At 36.7% G+C, this 18078-nt stretch overlaps 1 long non-coding RNA gene across 1 annotated transcript; it reads left to right on the plus strand.

Annotated features, from left to right (window-relative positions):
• The first annotated feature begins 3258 nt into the window (after nucleotides 1–3258).
• On the plus strand, nucleotides 3259–16181 carry LOC121628423. Its single transcript, XR_006008178.1, has 3 exons — nucleotides 3259–3403; nucleotides 3690–3774; nucleotides 15899–16181. It is a non-coding gene; the product is annotated as an uncharacterized LOC121628423 (long non-coding RNA).
• Nucleotides 16182–18078: the final 1897 nt, after the last annotated feature.

The following is an 18078-nucleotide window of genomic DNA, read 5'->3' on the forward strand; positions in this document are numbered from 1 at the left end:
GTCAAAGCTGCAGTTTCTCAGCATGAGTTTGAGGCCTGCTCAGGCTCAGCACACAGTTTGTTTTACTAACCAGTAGACACTTTGTGCTTGTTTATGTAACATGTTTGGTCTGTCAGCAGGAGAGAAAAGTCCAAACCAAAATACACAACCGCGTAGAAGTGTACACTCTGATGTGTTGAAATGCTGTGGACTGGCAGGCTGCTTTATTTTGGTTCACAGATTGTTGTTGAATGTGGGAGCAATTCCATCATCCACGCAATGACATGTTAAATCTGAAACATTTTCATCATTTTATCCTGTGAGTACAATTTAATTAATTTCACAAAGGTCCATTTATCTTGATGGGTTGCTCTCCAAACTGGAGTAAAAACCACTGTATGATTCAAAATCTGATTCTCTTTAATGAAAAAGGGTTAAGGTACTCAGTACTGATAAAATAATAAACTACTTTTTCAAAGATGGATACGATCTGTTGTGGTCAATATGCAGTCAGTATTAAGGACAGGAAATCTGTAGTTTATAGTTTGAACAGCAGGTGGAGCTAGATACCTCCAGAAAGCGCAAAGTATTTCTAGTAAAGGCCCAACAAGACGTGTGCTCCAGAGATGATCTTCATCGTTTATCACCTCAGAAAAATATCTGACTCAGTTATTTTCCAGACCAGAATTGGCACGACCCTGCGGTGAGTGCGGTCGCTATCACTTATGGAGTTTTAATGCCTTCTGCTCTTCCACAGCCACTGACCTCCAACAGCTCATATTTCCCATGATACCCTGATGTCTCAGTGAATGTCTGGACAACCAGGATGATGAGGTCACTGATTTGATGAACTACTTATGCCTGGATGATGAACTCTCATTAGCATGTCCTGAAAGCATTTTTGCTTTACAGCAAATGAAGCTGAAAAGTGTGGGGTAATTGGCAATGTGCACTTGGTAAATTGACTACTAAGGAAAATTTTAGTACTGAAACTGGTAAATATGATTACCATCTTTTTTTCCTCCCTCTTTCTCTGTTTTAGGCCACTGAACATGGAATCACAAAGGTCTAAAATCTCACATTTTGATGTTACCATTTTCTGCAGTTTTGAACAATTTCAGCTCTTATATTTGTGTTCAAGATCCCCTTTTTATGAATGATTTGACAAGATTCATTCTGGTCTGCTAATACTGATACTTTATAGTGGGTGGTAATCAGTGCGTACGAATACACAAGGGAAGAAAAAGAAAACGTTAGTGTTAGAATGTAGATCAAAACCAAACAAGCGGTTCAAAGGTGGATCATTTTATAAAACTAGTATTTCATTCTGTTTTGGTCTTGCTGTTCTTTATGCTGGCAGTGTATTAATTCATTATTGATACGATACAACATCCTTCCATCCATTATCTATACCGCTTCTTCCAATGAAGGGTCGCGGGGCGGCTGGAGCAGGTGAGAAGCAGGGTACACCCTGGGCACTATCACAGGCCCAACACAATGAGACAAACAACCATTCACGTTCACACTTACTCCTAGGGAGAATTTAGAGTCACCAGTTAACCTAACAAGTATGTCTGTGGACAGTGGGAGGAAGCCAGAGAGCCCACACATACACGGGGAGAACGTGCAAACTCCCCACAGAAAGGCCATTGTTCGAACCTCCCCCCAGCCGATGCTCGAACAGGGACCTTCTTGCTGTGAGGCTGCAGTGCTAGCCACCACACCACCATGCAGTGCATGATACATATATCTAATATACCTGTTAAACACAGTTAATACTGAAAAACTTAATGATTTTCAAAATATTAAGTGTCCATTCTACACTGTGTGGCCTACTACTTGTATATGGTTGAACTAATAAACATATACCCAAGCTTGAATATAAACCTGTGATTCCTTGGCTTAGTTTGTTAATGAGACTTTTGAAATGTCCCTTTAAAAGGAATGTATTCAACAGGGCTTACACATTACCTCTATTTGCCATTAGGTGGCTTTTCATCCTGTGCTGATTGCTCTTGCCCACAGGATGTCCATCCCGTCTTGTGGCCTAGTTTGAAAATCAGCAGAAAGTGATAAGAATGTGGGGAAACGGCTATCTAGAAATCTCAACCCCCGTCTCCTCTAAAAATATTGACGTTTCCTCCCCTGCCCGTGTAACTACCCAATCTTTAAGCTGAGTTGTAGCAAATCCTCATGACAGCAAGGCTGCACTAAATGCCTTCTTTAACTCAAGCACTAATGCTAATGGCTGTGTAAACACATTTGCTCTTTTCCAATGTGGTCTTATTGTGTGTGTTGTAAGAGAAGGGTCACCTTTTTTTGTGTACTACTGTGTGAATGTGACAGATTATGAAACACTGTATTTTATGTTTTCACTTTGAAGGTAATTATTTTGTCCAGTTTGGAACAAATATAATGTAGTCAAACAGCCCTTTGTGGTTTTTGTTGGCCTGAGTACACACAGTAACACACAGACGTGACGTAGAAGTAAACAAAAAGGTGGAAAAGCAAGCATGCTGTTCATTGAAGGTGGTTGCTTTGCAGACTAAATAAACAAGGTGATGAAATGCTAAATCAATCTGGGTTTATATGAGCAATGTTTTGTCTGCCTCACTCGCTCTTATAAAATGTCACATGTGGGAATACAGTAAGTTGAGTATTATTTATGATTATACATGTACCTGTTATTTGTGGCTTAATAGAACACATTCATGTGGTAGTTTAAATGATGATGAACCAAACTTGCCAGCACTTTTGAGTGGAATTAGTCGAAAATATAAAAAGTTGATACTAGACTACATCATGATAGGAGATTTAAGTAGAATCATGCAATGGCTTTTCCTTCATCTCAAACAATTTACTGAAACAAAATCTTACAGTAGTGGGTATACCACAACATAAAAAGTCAATGTCTAAATAACTTGGCATGTATTAGGGGGGTCGTCTTGATGTTGAATGATGTCAAAATGTGAACAGTATGACGAGAAGGACTTTTTTTAAACAGAAGTTTCACATTGAAACAGAACATTTAGTTGTCTGTTCATGATTAGAAAAGTTCCGTACTGTATTAAGTATTTAAAACACTGAACAGTTATTCGTGTGCTTTCAAAAGATTACATGTATAATTAATTACATCTGTCAAGGTTTATATATGTATATATATATATATATATATATATATATATATAGCCTACTGCAACACTACAATCCGTGATCAATGTGCAGTTTAAAGTAACCATGGTGACGAAGAGACCTCTAACTACTTCGCTAATTAGTCCTCACCTGTGTCACCATTCCGGAGCTGCAAACAACAGTAACTTGTTAAATATATTTTTAAAGTTAGGTCGAGCTTTATGAGTTCAGTAGTGGGGAGAAATGTGTAAAAACAAAAACCAGACGAGACACAAGTTCTGCCAGAGTAAAGGTAAGCTTATTACTGTAGCAACTGTTCGTGTCGCAGCGCTTGCTAACGCTAACAACCTGACATTGTAAGGCAGGTTAATACTTTTATAAGTGTATGAAAAATTTGAGGTCGTTAGATCATAATCAGTCAAACTGTATGTAGAGCTATTCAAGTAGTATTAAAATATTTATTGCACTCGTACTACTCCTCGTAGTAAAAAAATAAATAAATAAAAAAAATTGACAAGTAGCCTAAAGGGAAAACGACACACCTAACCAATTAATTTGAAATGATCTGTAATTTTCAGTCCAAGTGAACATTGTATTGAAGGAAATGGGCCTTGAACAAGTTTCCCCAACCCTGCCTACCATCACCCCATCGTGTTTCAAAAGGTGAGTACACCTTCACAGTTGGCTCACTGTTCCTTTCACTTATGGTTTATTTTGCAACCAATTAAACTGCTGACAACATTTGTGCTTTCTTTTTAATATTCTGTCTTATAGAATTGGAAACTGTCTTTTGGTCTTAAATTTTCAGGATTCAATTTGTTTATGAGCACATGCACATGTTTTTTTTTTTTTTTGTTTTGTTTTTTAAACAGGGCTGCTTCTGAGCTTTTGTTAATATATTTGCTTTGTGTCAAATTAACAAAGATAAATTAGGTTACTTTGCCTGGTAGATGCTGTTTTTTGTATATTAAACAGGTTGTTAAAATTTAGTGGCTGACCCTTTTTTTTCCATTTATCTTTGACTTTGAAGAGTAATTTATGTAAATACGACCATCTGTGTTTGTAGCTATTGTGGTTGGATATTGCCCATTGTGTCTTCAAGTGTAACAGAGGGCATCAAAATGGTGTCAGAGCTAAATGTGTTGATTTAACCCCTGAGTCTTTCTTAAATACACTTTCTGCCACCATTGTCTAGAAATATGACAGCCGTATTTCACATTAGCTTCCCTTTCTTTCCACCTACTTCCTGTGTCTCTCCTGGAGTCAGCAAAGAGTGTTTGTTCAGCCGTCCTTGTGTATTTGTGTTCTGAGTAAACAGTGGTGGTTTAAAGCCTTAGTGTGCTACTTTGTTTCCCAGCTTATTTTCAGATCACATCTCTGTGGCCATGCTTACTGCTTTAGATGTTAACTTGTTTATTACATTTATGATTGAAACATAAATGTTAACTTGCCTCTAAATAGTATTGCCACAACCATGGGCTTTTAGTAGAGGATGCCTTATTTGCTTGCTGAAGTTGGAGACATTCGGTCTAAATTACTTGAATACAACATTATTCAATGTTGTAAGTTTAAATCTTACAGCATGATTTTGCCTCATGTGTTTTGGAGGAATTGAATTACCTTCCCTGATATTCTTGTACTTTACAGCAGTTATGGAGACACTCGAGTGATTAATCGTAGAAGAAAACACATTTTATCCTTTTTTTAATATTTCATAATTTTTCTAAGTTAATTGAATTTTGTTCAGTTTTTTTCAGTTGTATATTTCATGCTTAAAATCTGAGGCCATGTTTACAAAGAGACAAGTTTACATCTATCCGCTGAAGTTTTTTAATCATTTGGACGTTTTGTTCGCCTAGAACCAGCACTGTAGGAGTCGGTAACAACAAATGTTTTAAACCAGGTCGCAAAGTGAATAAATCTGAAATCCCCTTTGTTTTGTCTCAGTGTTTACAATTCAATCAGATTTATCTTATTGTGGATGTAGCCTAAATCATGATTTAGTTTCCCCTACAACAAATTGTGAAGGAAAATTTTAAATGGATTGTGACGTTCATTATTGCAAAGAAGAAGTCTTGTTGTGCACGTCTGTAGAATCAGCAATCATAACTGCTCATCCATCCATCCATCCGTCCGTCCGTCCATCCGTCCAGAAGTTATTCATCTACAAATACAATCTGCATCATATCTGGCTAATCATCAGGTAGTGTCAGATATTTCTGACATCCATTATTGTCTAACAGTGATCATAATTTGGAATTGGCCATAAACATGCAGATTTGTAGCTGTAGCCAGTTTTATTGTATTTAAAGTCATTAGCAATGACAAAAACGTACTAAATGACCTGCAGAATCATAAAATTACTGCAGTAAAGCACACAAACGCCTCCCCAAAACATCAAGCTATTGTTATGAAAATATTTTGGGCTGTAATCTGAATAAGGCTTTATGATGTGAAAGTCCTCTTATATCTTGTTTTCGCAGTTTGAAGGCTAAAGGCAGGGCTTGTGTGCTTGGTAAAGCTATGACATCCTTGATAGGTGATAGCTACTGTTGAGCCTGTTTACCAGCTTTGTCTGTTGATTTTACTAAAAGCCTCTCACACCCACCTTAACACACATACATTCACACACATACTAAACATGAGTGTGTGTACCTAGTTTAAACACACACATTAATAACAACTGTAATGCCATTCTTTGTCAAGTGCTTTTACAGGTTCAACATTCACCTTAGTGTTTAATCTTCCTGCACAAACGACTGTCACTTCATATGCAAACAAATCTTTAGTCAGTGTCAGCCAACTCCCATGTTCCCTTGAGAAAACCAACACATGGGCAAAGCTGCAACTTCTTTGTCCTGAAATAATTAATAAGTGAAGCCAATATTCAAGTTCTGAGTTGCTTTATAAGTTTACTAAATATTGTGAATAAAGACGGTTTCACTGAGTGAAGTCACTCTTATAATTCAGATTTCCGATAAAACGTTGACATTAATAAAACCTACGAAGAATATTTGATCTGTTTTTAAGCTGTGATACAACTCAGAAATGACTGCAATGATATTAGATTCAACTTGTTCAGCTATGTCTCCTGCGATAGACATGAAGTTCTCAGCATAGCACAAGTTTTTGTCAAATTTTGCAGGTGGTTGAAGCAACATATTTTCCGACGTGTTCTCTGTCTCTTGTTCACCTCTGTGTGTGCATACTGGGTTGGAACTCCATGTACGATAAAGAAAGCACGTAGAGAGAGAAATGAAGAGCTGTGGTGTAAATAAGATAAAAAAATATTAGACCATTTAACTTTTAATACAGGGGAAAAGTATAAAACAGTTCAAGAGGAAATCTAACCTTCAGGCTTCAGTGTTTTGGCCAGAGGTTGCATCTTACAGTTGGTAAGTGAAGCTGTTCATAACTCAACTTTGGGTCGTTGTTAAAATATGGAGGAATTCATATTTTGTTGACATTTCATGTCATCTCATTCATCTCGTAAAATATTTTTTTCCATGAACACAGCACGGAAGCTGGAGTTGAAAAGATTAAATTGCGAGCTAAATTGCAATATTAGTCAAAAAAGAAAAAAAAAATTTATAATTATATTTTTTTTTTTTTTTTTTTTTTTTTTTTTTTTTTATATTATTCATGCCTATTTAGTATCGGTTCTCCCTGCCAGTAGCTATCTATTGCAGTAACAGAAAGCATATACAACACATTATCACAGGAACCACGTTATCCTGTTCAGAGAAAGCAACGCAGCATTTGGCTAAGATTCCTTCAAAGAGAGACAACACAGTTACATCAGCTACTAACAACTAACAAAGTGACCAGTGTTGTTCTTTCAGAGAGCACAAAGGCTCAACACCAGACTATCTGCAGACCTTTTTTAAAGAACCAAACCATTTCCGATGCACTGTGATAATGTAGACACATTAGGCATTGGGGCTAGCATCAGCTCTGCACAGCGTTACCGTGTATGTGTTGTATTGGTTTGCTTTCTTAAATTGTGTCGTGATCTTGTTTAAATAAGGTTATTTGAGTCAGGTCAGTGTTATGTTCAAGATTTGATATTGTATGTAAACTAACATGATCCTTTGTTTTGCTATGCACCTTAAACAGAAACATCTAAAGTAACTAAACTCAGAAAGAAATGTCAATACCCCCCTCTTCACATTATGCGTTTTTCTTGTTGTACCACAAGTTGTACGTTGCACATGCTAACACATATGGTTACATAGACAAAGAGCTGTAAATCTCCAGCTATCCACCCCATATAACCCCTCACTCACAGCCTCCCCTGCACCATACCCATAAACACTCACTTTCACACAATCATATCACACATAACCCTCCCAACTTGCCCTGTGGGAGACATCCCCAGTGGACCAGAGGACAGCAAGCCCCAAATCCAAACACTAACTGAGCTTATACTAAATGCAGATCAGTGCCTTCCAGTAAACATTTGACTCTTTGACATAAATGGAATTTTATATACACAATTAGTCAAAAGTTTGGACACACTTTCCCATTTGATTTATGGGAAAGTGTGTCCAAACTCTTGCTTGGTATGTATACTTAATTCCCTTTTCACCATCACCTGTGTTATAAGCTGCTACCACAGGATGTCACTGTAGTCCATTTATTTTTGCATTATACCCTTTTTTTTCTGCCCTCTCAATTTGACTGCCTTTCCAATGGAAAGCAGATGGAAGACTTTTGATGTGGGCTACTGCCAAATGAAGCAAATTCTCATTATATTGTCTGCAAGTTCTGTTTTTTCCCATGTTTGTTCAAGTTTTACCTCTGTTCTATGCACCACTTTGCATCAGATATGATTAGCTCTTGTTTCCAATTCAGACATGGCCTTTTGACATGGCTTGTTTTGATGATTACAGGATATACATCATCTTCAGCCGAAAAATGGTAAACGGACACCATTTTCTAGGGCTGCTTTGATAAATCCTTAACTTGCTTCTAGGACTGGGCAGTGAAAGAATTCTGATAATTTTCTTGGAATAAAAAAAACGTGCTATTATTAATAACACTATGAGCAGTCTACTATAAATATGCAGGTTAAAAATGATAAACCGGATATTGTCACAAGATGAAGAAATCAAAGAGAAGTCACACAATATTAGTTATTTGAAAGGCTTTCTGAAACTAAAAAACTTTACAATATCAGCAATCTTTGCCACCATTTGTTAAAGTAACATTACATTTCTTGGTACATACTGAAAACCAACGTGTGCAAAACACTGCTATTATTAACAGCTTAAGCTGCTAACAGACCTCGTAATCATGGGAAAGTGTATTCACTCTGAGCACCAGTTGCTCAAGCTGACTCTTCAGCCATTAATCTGTTGGAAATCAGACCTATAGCTGTTTGTCATTTTAGAAGTCACACAGGTATAAAAGTAGTGATTAGTGACTTACTTGCAATACAAGCATGTACAATGCTCTGTGTGGAGAATTATAAGGGATTGCTTATGGGTAACCTCAAGAATATATCTGTTTGATATACTTATACTTATGCATTTGGTTTTCCATAATAATTTAGTCACGCTTCAGCAGTCTATAATCTGTGTCTGAACAATGACATCCATGATTATGAAGATATGGTGACTGTGTATCATGTAAAAATTCACAATGAAAATTACTCTGAGTAGAAAGAAAACTTAAATGGTGGTGCACATACACAGTACTGAGTACCACTGTGCAGGAGTAAACATGTAACTGAACATTTTATTGCTCTTTGTGATATAAGTTAAGGTTGTTTTATTGATTTTAATTACACTATATAAAAGAGAATTTAAATTTGAATCCTAGTTTAAAACAAAAAAATGTATATTAGGATGCATTCACACCAGTATAGTCCACTGGATGACTGGGGATTCGGTTCAGTTGTGGGTGCAACGTTGTTCAGGCCTGAGTTATCTTTCACTGCATTTGCTCAAACTGAACCTTTTTAAATAGCATGTTCCTGTCCTTGCCAGAGGTGGCACTGCATCAAGAATTACTGAAGAAGATGAGACACACAGTGAGGAAAACTGTCATGTGCTGGTTAATGCAGAACTTCTTCTGTTTCCAACAAAAAAGAGCAAAACAGGGAGCTGCATGTAATCGTAACAGTCTTAGGTTTACTGTGTTTATAAGAACTTTTATCGTCGTTCCACATCCTGCAGTGAGCCATTTCTCATTCTGGTCATCCCACACGTGTGTATGTTTTGGTTGTGTTTACCCACAATCCCCTTCTATGAACCCACAATGCCTTTTGCTTTGTAGGCTGCTTAATGTATTTGGTTCACTTGAAGTGGACCGTGACCTGCGTTTTTAGACGGCCAAAGTTCAATTCTTTGTGCAAACCAACTTGAATTTGGATTATTCACACCTACCCAAACTTGGCTGATTTTTTCAGCAAACTATGTAGGATTTGAATCAAAAAAGTACATGCAACCTTACTTTATGCATTTTTGCTCAAATACTAATTCTACCAGGGATTGTGCAATAGATGTCATGAGGAGAGCAGGATAGATATATTTTGATATTGACCCGCCACATGCTTTCTAACCCTGTCGCAGCACATTTAGACAAAGCTTATTCACAGATTAATAAACCATGGTTCAGTATTAAGTCATGGCAAGTTGATTGCTTATTTGCACAATTCATCATTGAAAGTTTATACATAACAGCCCATAAACAAGCATATAATTGGTGATTTTAAATTAATCTAAAGAACATTCATTGGTTATGTGTTTCTCTTCGCCCTGTGATGTCTGTTGTCTGATAGCAGCTATATTAGGCTCCAGCTTCCTCCTCCAATGTCCATGCATTAAAGATAAATGGAATAAAGTTATGCCAGTTTCTTATATTTTCTTTCATCTTTCCTTATTGTAGAGAGAGACTGTAATTTTACCCTTTCAGACCCCAAAAATGATTCAAATGAATGAGTCTAGGAAGAGAAAAATTATTCTTTGATTTGGCAGCTCACATAGACATGCAAAACGAAGCTACATAACTCCATATTAAGGTGTCAAGACCGAACCAAATTGAGAAGCACCGCTAATGATATAGTGAATGTGAAATGGACTGTATATATATTTCAGATAGTCTTTGCATTTGATTGCAATTTACTCCCCTTTGTCCTTATTCATGAAGATGGTACCCACAAAAATTTTCTCTCATTATTACATTCTATTACAGACATATCCCCAGGTCTGTTTGAGTCCCTAGTCTGGGGAGCTAACACTTTGAATGGAATATAAATGACATCATTATGTAATATTCAATCGGTTTCTGCAGCAATATACTATTCCACAGATAGCACTTTTCACCGCCCTCCCCGTATGCTCCTGACTCGTTGGTCTCCTGTTTTTTTTTTTCATGAAGAATATTAAAGAGTTATTAAATTAATCTGTGCTCGCTGGTGCATGTTATTGAAGTGCAGAGATTTGTAGGGTGAATGAAGCCGTTAGGCCGTACCCTAAGCTGATTTATTAAGGGTGCTGCGGAATCACCAAATAGACCTGATAACCTGTTTGCCTTTGCATAAGTGAACGCTTTCCCTCAAATCCGCTTATACCCCCACTTCACCCCCCTGCCTCATTTTTACAAGTTTAGATTTTTCTTGTATTGTGATGTAACTTCAGGCCATGCATTGCCATTTGTTAATGGCATTATAAGAGCTAATAATCATTATTACCATAGGAGTATTTAGTTTTACTGAACTAAGAATTGTCCATTAAGGTTGCAACTAACAGTGTAGATATTCAAGTATTCTACCTGATTATTCCATCAAATAATCAAGTAGATAAGACATACTTTTGTGTTATTAAAGATTAGCATTTTGATATGAAATAATTTGTCAAGAGAAAAAAGATGGGTCTCTTAACATGAACCAATCTTTTTTGTTTTTAGTTTTTTTCAGAAAATTCAACCAACTTAATTATTGAGCTGCACACTAAAAATGCATTTAAGTGTCACATTAACAGTATTAAAAGAAAATATGGTCTTCAAAGCAAAAATCTATTATAACATTACAGTTAAGTTACTACAAGGTATGAATAAAATCTAAAAACAAGCCATATTTTAGCTTTTACTGTCTGCCTTTCTGAAAGGCTTTCTTATATTTGTTGGATTTTTATTAACTTGCCTTAACATGTAGCCATAGGTAAGACTATTGAAATGGATAAAACATCATATTTTCGACAAATCTTTACTATTATGATATTAGTACTAGAAAACAGATATTTGCCACGTCAGCAGTTAACATCTATTTGCTTTTCTCCTCTTGTCATTGCTTTTATATACTGTATTTTAAGACTGATAGAATCCTAATAAAACCTTTTATTTTCCTCTATTATCAGCAGTGAATCGGAATAGTGAATAGAAAGTAAAATAACAGTTTAGACTCTATCTTAAAAAGCTGTCACAAGTAAGAGTCTGTGATTTCAGTTCTGAATTTACACATTTTGGTTGTATTTTGTTATGGTTCACATGAACATTTTACAGAACTGAAGCTGTTCTGATGGGCAGACGGAGGTGAGGAAAATATGGTGGTTTGTCTGTGCTGGCAAGGTAGTTCTGTCTGGTGAAATTTGTTTACCTTTTGCCCAATACACTAATTTTTTTTTTACTTTTTTTTTTAGCAAATAAAAGAAAATACCCTGACAGGCCAAAAAAAAAAAAAAAAAGCGAGAAAAAAAAGTCACTGCCAAAGAAACTTGTCACACACTATTTCGATGGATCGCCTTCAGCTTTGATTGTGCCACGCATTCACTGTGGCATTGTTTGAATAAGCTTCTGCAATGTCAAAAGATTTATTTCCATCCAGTGCCAGTGTTGTTTTTGGCAGGCATCTCAGGTTTAGTCTTACTTTTAGTCTTCAGGACGAAAATACTTATTAGTTTTAGTCACATTTTAGTCATTTCTAAGTTTGATAGTTTAGTCCAGTTTTAGTCGACAAAAACTCAAAGGTTTTAGTCTAGTTTTAGTCAAATAAAAAAAGTATGTCTTTAAACAAATTAAGGTCAATAATACATATTAAAAAGTGGAATCAAGGTTGGCAGGTTACAACAAATATTGCAATTCATAAAACAAGTTAACCTTAATGCTTCTGCATAATAACCAGATCCTTTACCAGACTGATAGCTGTAGCCGAGACTTTCCCATCAACAGGGATGCAATGCTGCCATGCTATACTAAATTGCTGTTGGGCAGAAACCTTTTATTTCTATATTTCACCTTTTTACATGAGTTGATGCCCTACTGCATCATACAAAAATGTGACACAAGAAAATAGCATATCTATAAGTTCAACATATAGCAACACATTGTGAGCTTGTTGTTTGGTTATTTTCATCAATAATTACAAAATTAAAAGGAATGGTTTTAGACTTGGAAAGTTTCCAAACAACAGCAAATACTTTCTGATCTACTTAGGGTTATGCATTGCACAGATAAAGCGTTAACTGTGGAATCAGTTACTCCAGAAAAAGCAAAGAGCAACAATATTCTTACTTTGGTAACTGTGGCTTTATTTCTGAGAATTTTCTGAAGTGTAATACTCCACCCTGAGCATACACATGCCCAAAATATGAGCAAAGGATGAGGAACAAATGCTCAACTTGACCTGATCTGCTAGTGGGATTATGATAGATCATAGTTAAAATATGTCCATATATCGTTTCATCGCTTCCACCAAACCCCTTTGTCGACGCTGCAGTCATGATTCATCTATGAATGAATAAACTGCTTGTCTGTGTGCGCACTGCACATCTGGTGGTGGACGTGGCCAAAGTGCAGCAGCATTGCTGACTGACAGACTGCTCTCACAATAGGCAGAAATGTCGTGCATTTTTAATGTTGGACAATCAGCCCTTGAACATTTTCGTCTTGTCTCGTCAACAAAATCTCACAAACGTCTTGTCATGTTTTCGTCATCAGAGAGACATTTTTAGCTCGTCACCGTCTTATCGTCATGAAAAAAAGGTTCGTCAACGAAATAAATTCATCGTTGACGAAAACAACACTGTTGTTGTGTTAATTAATTTTTCACCAAGATCTTGTATTGATGAGAGAGTCCGACCACTTTGCAAAGAATTCTCTAGCACATCCCAATGATTCTCATTTCAGGTCTGGACTCTGTGGTGGCCAATCAGTCAGTGGTGTGAAAATTATTCTTTGGGCACATAATGCTGCTGAGCTTAGACCTGACCAACTGCAGCAACCCCCGATCATAACACTGCCTCGATGTTACGTTCTTTTTACCCTGATCCGCCCCAATATGGTACATCTGGACTCATCAGACCACATGACCTTCCATTGCTCCAGAGTCCAGTCTTCATGCTGTCTAGCCCTGAGCTCTACTTTTTTTTTTTTTTTTTTCTTTTCTTCAATTTGATTTCGCCCCACATTTAAGGGACAGTCGATAACCATCATTCAGGATTTTTTTTTCTCACCACATTTCTTCTATGAAGACGAAGGTTCCCCACTATCCGTCCAGTTTTTTTAATATGTTGGTCAGTTCTTATCCCAGTTACAGTAGTTTCTGCAATCTCCCTAGATGTTTTCTCTGCTTGATATATGCCAGTGATTTGACCCTTCTTAAACAGACTAACATCTTTTCCACGACCACTGGATGTGTTGTTCCACATGGTTGTTTAAGAAATGAGAAGCTACTCAGTGCATTAGTTGGGGGTAAATAACTTGTTGCCAGCTGAAAGATAATAACACATGTAGTAATTATCCAATAGGAGGCTGCTATTGATTTGCTTAGTTAAAACCAGATGGCGACTTGTCCTTTTTTGGCCAGTCAGGACAAAAATTTAACAGGCTGCCATAACCACAAATAACATGTTCTTGTCTAGTGTCAATCACAACCAACCAAGCTCACTGATTAACATTAAAATGCTAACATGATCTGCTACCTTGTTTGTTTCACATTAGATTGGATGCTTTCTGCTGAGACGCTGTCACATTTCTGTCTTGCTTTGTGGGAAGCGACTATAATTCAGTTTTGAATTGCCCACAATACGGTATTTTTGCTTTTAATTTGTTTTAAAGATGCACTTTTGCAGATTTTCTCAGCTCCCTATTGACAGCTAATTTGGCATCCATCTTGCAACCTACCTGTACTATGAGCTCTCTCCAGCCAGTAAAAACAGTCTCATTTTGATTCTTGTCTTATCTCTTGTCTCTTTTTCTCTTTCTTTTTTTTCTTCTCTTCCTCTGATAATGTCTTCTTGCATTTCTTTGCTGAGTCAGCCGGGTGCACATTCAAAGCTGCCGTTTTACATCCACTTGCTAGCGTGTGACATGATTTGTAAAGTGAAACTCAGCTGCAGGCGTATGGTTTCTCAGCTTTGGGACGCTGCCTAGCAGCAACGGCTCCAGAAATGCACATAATAGATGTCACTGCACTGTCAAAATTTTAAGGTTGGAAGGTTACATAGTGTGTCTTTAAATGGCCCCAAACTTTGGACATTTTATGTCTTTTTTTTTTTTTTTTTGCTGTTATTTTTTCAGTTTTTCCTGGGTTCATCCATTACTCCATTAAATCCGTTCTTCTCAAAACATGACATTACACATAAGCATATTGCACAGTGTTTCACACAGACAGTTAAAACAGTGTGAAACACTGTGATCACTGAGCAGAACATATTTGTGTGGATTAAGTGAAGCATCGAAGCAAATAATTTACATCAAGGAATTTTTGTAATTAAGTTATTCAAGTTACTTGAGGAATGGTGTTAGCCATGTTGGAAATTTTTCACAATGGATATTGGACTGAGCAGCAGTCAAAGATTTTTTTTTTTTTTTTTTTTTTTGTCTCCCTCCCCCTAGTTTTTTCCACTAAAATCTGTGGAAAAATTTAAAAGGGGTGTTTTGCTACATTCTCTTACCAGTGCCTGACTGCTCACATCAGCAATACTACTAGACATTTTAGTGGGGAAAAATGAAAATAAATTTCAAGTTGTTTATTTGTCACATGCAAGATGGCAGCGAAATGAAGATGAAGAATAAATAAATGTGTGAAGTATAAGAATAAGACTAATAAGAAAACCTTTATTAGTCCCTCAGTGGGGAAATTGCTTTCATGCTATGACAAAAATTAAGTAGTGCAATGCTTGAATATCTTTGGTCACATTTAATGAACCTTATTTACAGCTCATTTAGAATTTCACATGGGCAGCTCTGCATTCAGTCTTTTTCAATTTTTAACCTGTGACTTGAACATGAATGAATATGTATGCAAACAGTTATAGTCTAAAATGATCGAAGGAGGTGGGATGAAGCTGTCCAACATGTGCTTGTGTTATGTGCACATCCAGGCATCTGCGTGTTCTCTCACGCTTATAGATCAGCAGATTTAACACCTGCTGATTCTACCCCAGATTTCTAACCTCATTTATCAGAGTGTATGCCAGCAGTGTAGACATTTAATCCAGCGTGAGATTTTTTGGGCTCCTTTGGGTCAACAGTTTAGCTGTTGCTTTTTCCCCCCCAGCCTAGAGACAAAGTCTGCTTTCAATTATTTCTGCAAAATTGCTTTACAGCGTCCATGCATGATTAAATATTCATTATGTTAAACTAAGTACTTTCTTTGTATATAAATCCATATTAGATTTGGCTGGCAGGCTGCCTGAAACCACATGAGAAGCCTTTCTTGTGCAAATAGCTTTGAAACTCCTTTGCAGCTCTTTTCTTCAGGGTTTGTTTGTTTTTGTTCTGATGTAAAATCAAAAAATGAAGACTTGTTGATTTTTTTTTCCCTACCTTTTTGTCTTTCCAGCCAGTCAGAATCAGTGTCTTTCTGTTGGCCAGGGGGTGATGAAATGTAAAGTCGTTCTGGCAGTGGGCTCCACTGATCAATCCAAAAAAACTGGACTGTGTCTAAAGAAAACCTGTGTCCCCAGAACAACTTTCTGTATGTGTGTGCGTGTGTGTGTGTGTGTGAGAGAGATCAGATGTGCATATCTGTATCTGTACACACTGTGGCCCTCATTTATCAAACGAACTTGGAAATGAGCACACATCTGATCGTAGGAATGATCTTACGATTGGATCCATGTGTGATTCACGGAACCTTCGTATCTGACTGATCCTAGCGTACCAATGATCGGGCCTTAATAAGTGCCGTGGCTGAAAACCATCATCATTTACATGTTACGCCCTTAATTATTTGTGGTACAGAGGACCCGCCCAGTGAGGTAAAACTATAGAGAGGAGACATTCTACCAAAAAAAGAAACTTTTTGGAGTTCAAGATCGAAATCCTCACTCGTGAGGTGGAAAACAATAATGAGGTGCTGTTTGGCACCTACATTGAAGAGGATCACGGAGACAGTCAATAACCTTGCAGTTGTTAAATGGACTGAAGTATGACAAATATCTTAATAAGCCTATATAGCCCCTTGATTAGTATTTTGGTTTTAATCATTTTTAATTTTGATAATAGCCAATGCCAGGTAACTGAAAGTCACAATTATTTACTTTGTGAACTTGAAAATAATAAACACTAAAAGAGATCACTGAAAACCTTAAAAACAAATTAATAACACTTTTTAAAAATGCTAAACATTTGTGTTTACTTGCATTAGCTAACCATTATTGTGTTCAAGCTTCTGTTATATGGAACCATTTTTTATAGCCTACAAAAGAGAAAATTGTTAGCACTGGTAGCTTTCCATTGTACATTCATTTGGTAAATGAGGGCCTGTGTGTTTTGACAGCAGGGCAGTGTTGAAGAGGGATGCTATTTTATTTCAATATGACTACCTTCCCTCAAAATATTTACCTGATATTTTACTCTTTCCAAGCAAAATTGACTCTGATTGCACCATAAGCTTACTGAAAATAAATTCAGGAATATTTGAAATTCCTGAGTGGATTTGCCAGAACTATCTAGCGCAAGCCCATGTTTATTAGTTTTTTGGTGTTTGTTTTATTGTTTGTTTATTATTTTTTTTTACTGAAGGATTGACCATGCTTGTGTTGACCCTGAAGGTATTTGGTTTGTCTTCTGTTACAGACATTAAGGGGCTCTTAGTGCAAATATTCAGAAATGGGACAAACCTGAAGCAGCTGTACATTTTTTCTTTTTTTTTTTTTAAGAAAATTGCTCGTCTGTTTGCCAAGTAATATGTTTTCAAAATTGCAGTTTTGCGGTCTTCTGTGTGTCTGTGTGTGTGTGTATGTATCTTTTTTTCTTTTCATTGTTTTCCCCAAACCAGCAATAAATGTGTTCACTTTACTAGCTTTCTTGCCTTTGGCAATGCAACCTGTCCTGCTTGGTTTGGAGCGTGGCTAGTTGTAAGCCACAGAGGAATGCATATCATTCTTGAATGAATTGGACAGATAGAGACCACAGAAAGGATACCCTGGTGTTTCTGAAGGGAAGGAAAATTTAGGAGCAGATGCTTGAGAAAAACCTCCATGCTCCATCCCCATGAGAGGCAAGGAGAGGCAGTGGTACAAACTGGAGTAAGACTGTGGGACTACTATGCAGATTTTCTGTGTGGCCTAACCACAGAGATTCATGTGTGCTCTCTGCTAAAATATAATTAAATATATATCATTTATTTTTAAGATGACTATTGTAATATGAGTACATTTGTAGAAATGCAGGACACACAAATGTTGGAGTCACTTGACTAATTGTTTCTGGGTTGGCCAAAGTGTTTCACTTTTACATTTTCACATTGAGGAGAATCAAGTCATTAATAAAAGTATGGCCAAAAGAAACAATATTAGAAGAATAAGCAAAAAGAGCTACTTTATTTAGAATTCAGCTGTTTAAGAAAAATATAAAAAGATGGAACTTCAGCGCTTGAGCGGGACCTGTAGACTCAAAGGGGTGTTAAAATTTGTTCCAGATAATCTTGGCATCAATGGAAACTCAACATCTGGATCTACATGGTAATTTTGATTAAGGGAGGCTGTGGCTGTAGTAATAATAATATTAATAATAATA

This window comes from Melanotaenia boesemani, chromosome 1, assembly GCF_017639745.1.
Source record: "Melanotaenia boesemani isolate fMelBoe1 chromosome 1, fMelBoe1.pri, whole genome shotgun sequence".
In the NCBI taxonomy this organism is placed as follows: Eukaryota; Metazoa; Chordata; class Actinopteri; order Atheriniformes; family Melanotaeniidae; genus Melanotaenia; species Melanotaenia boesemani.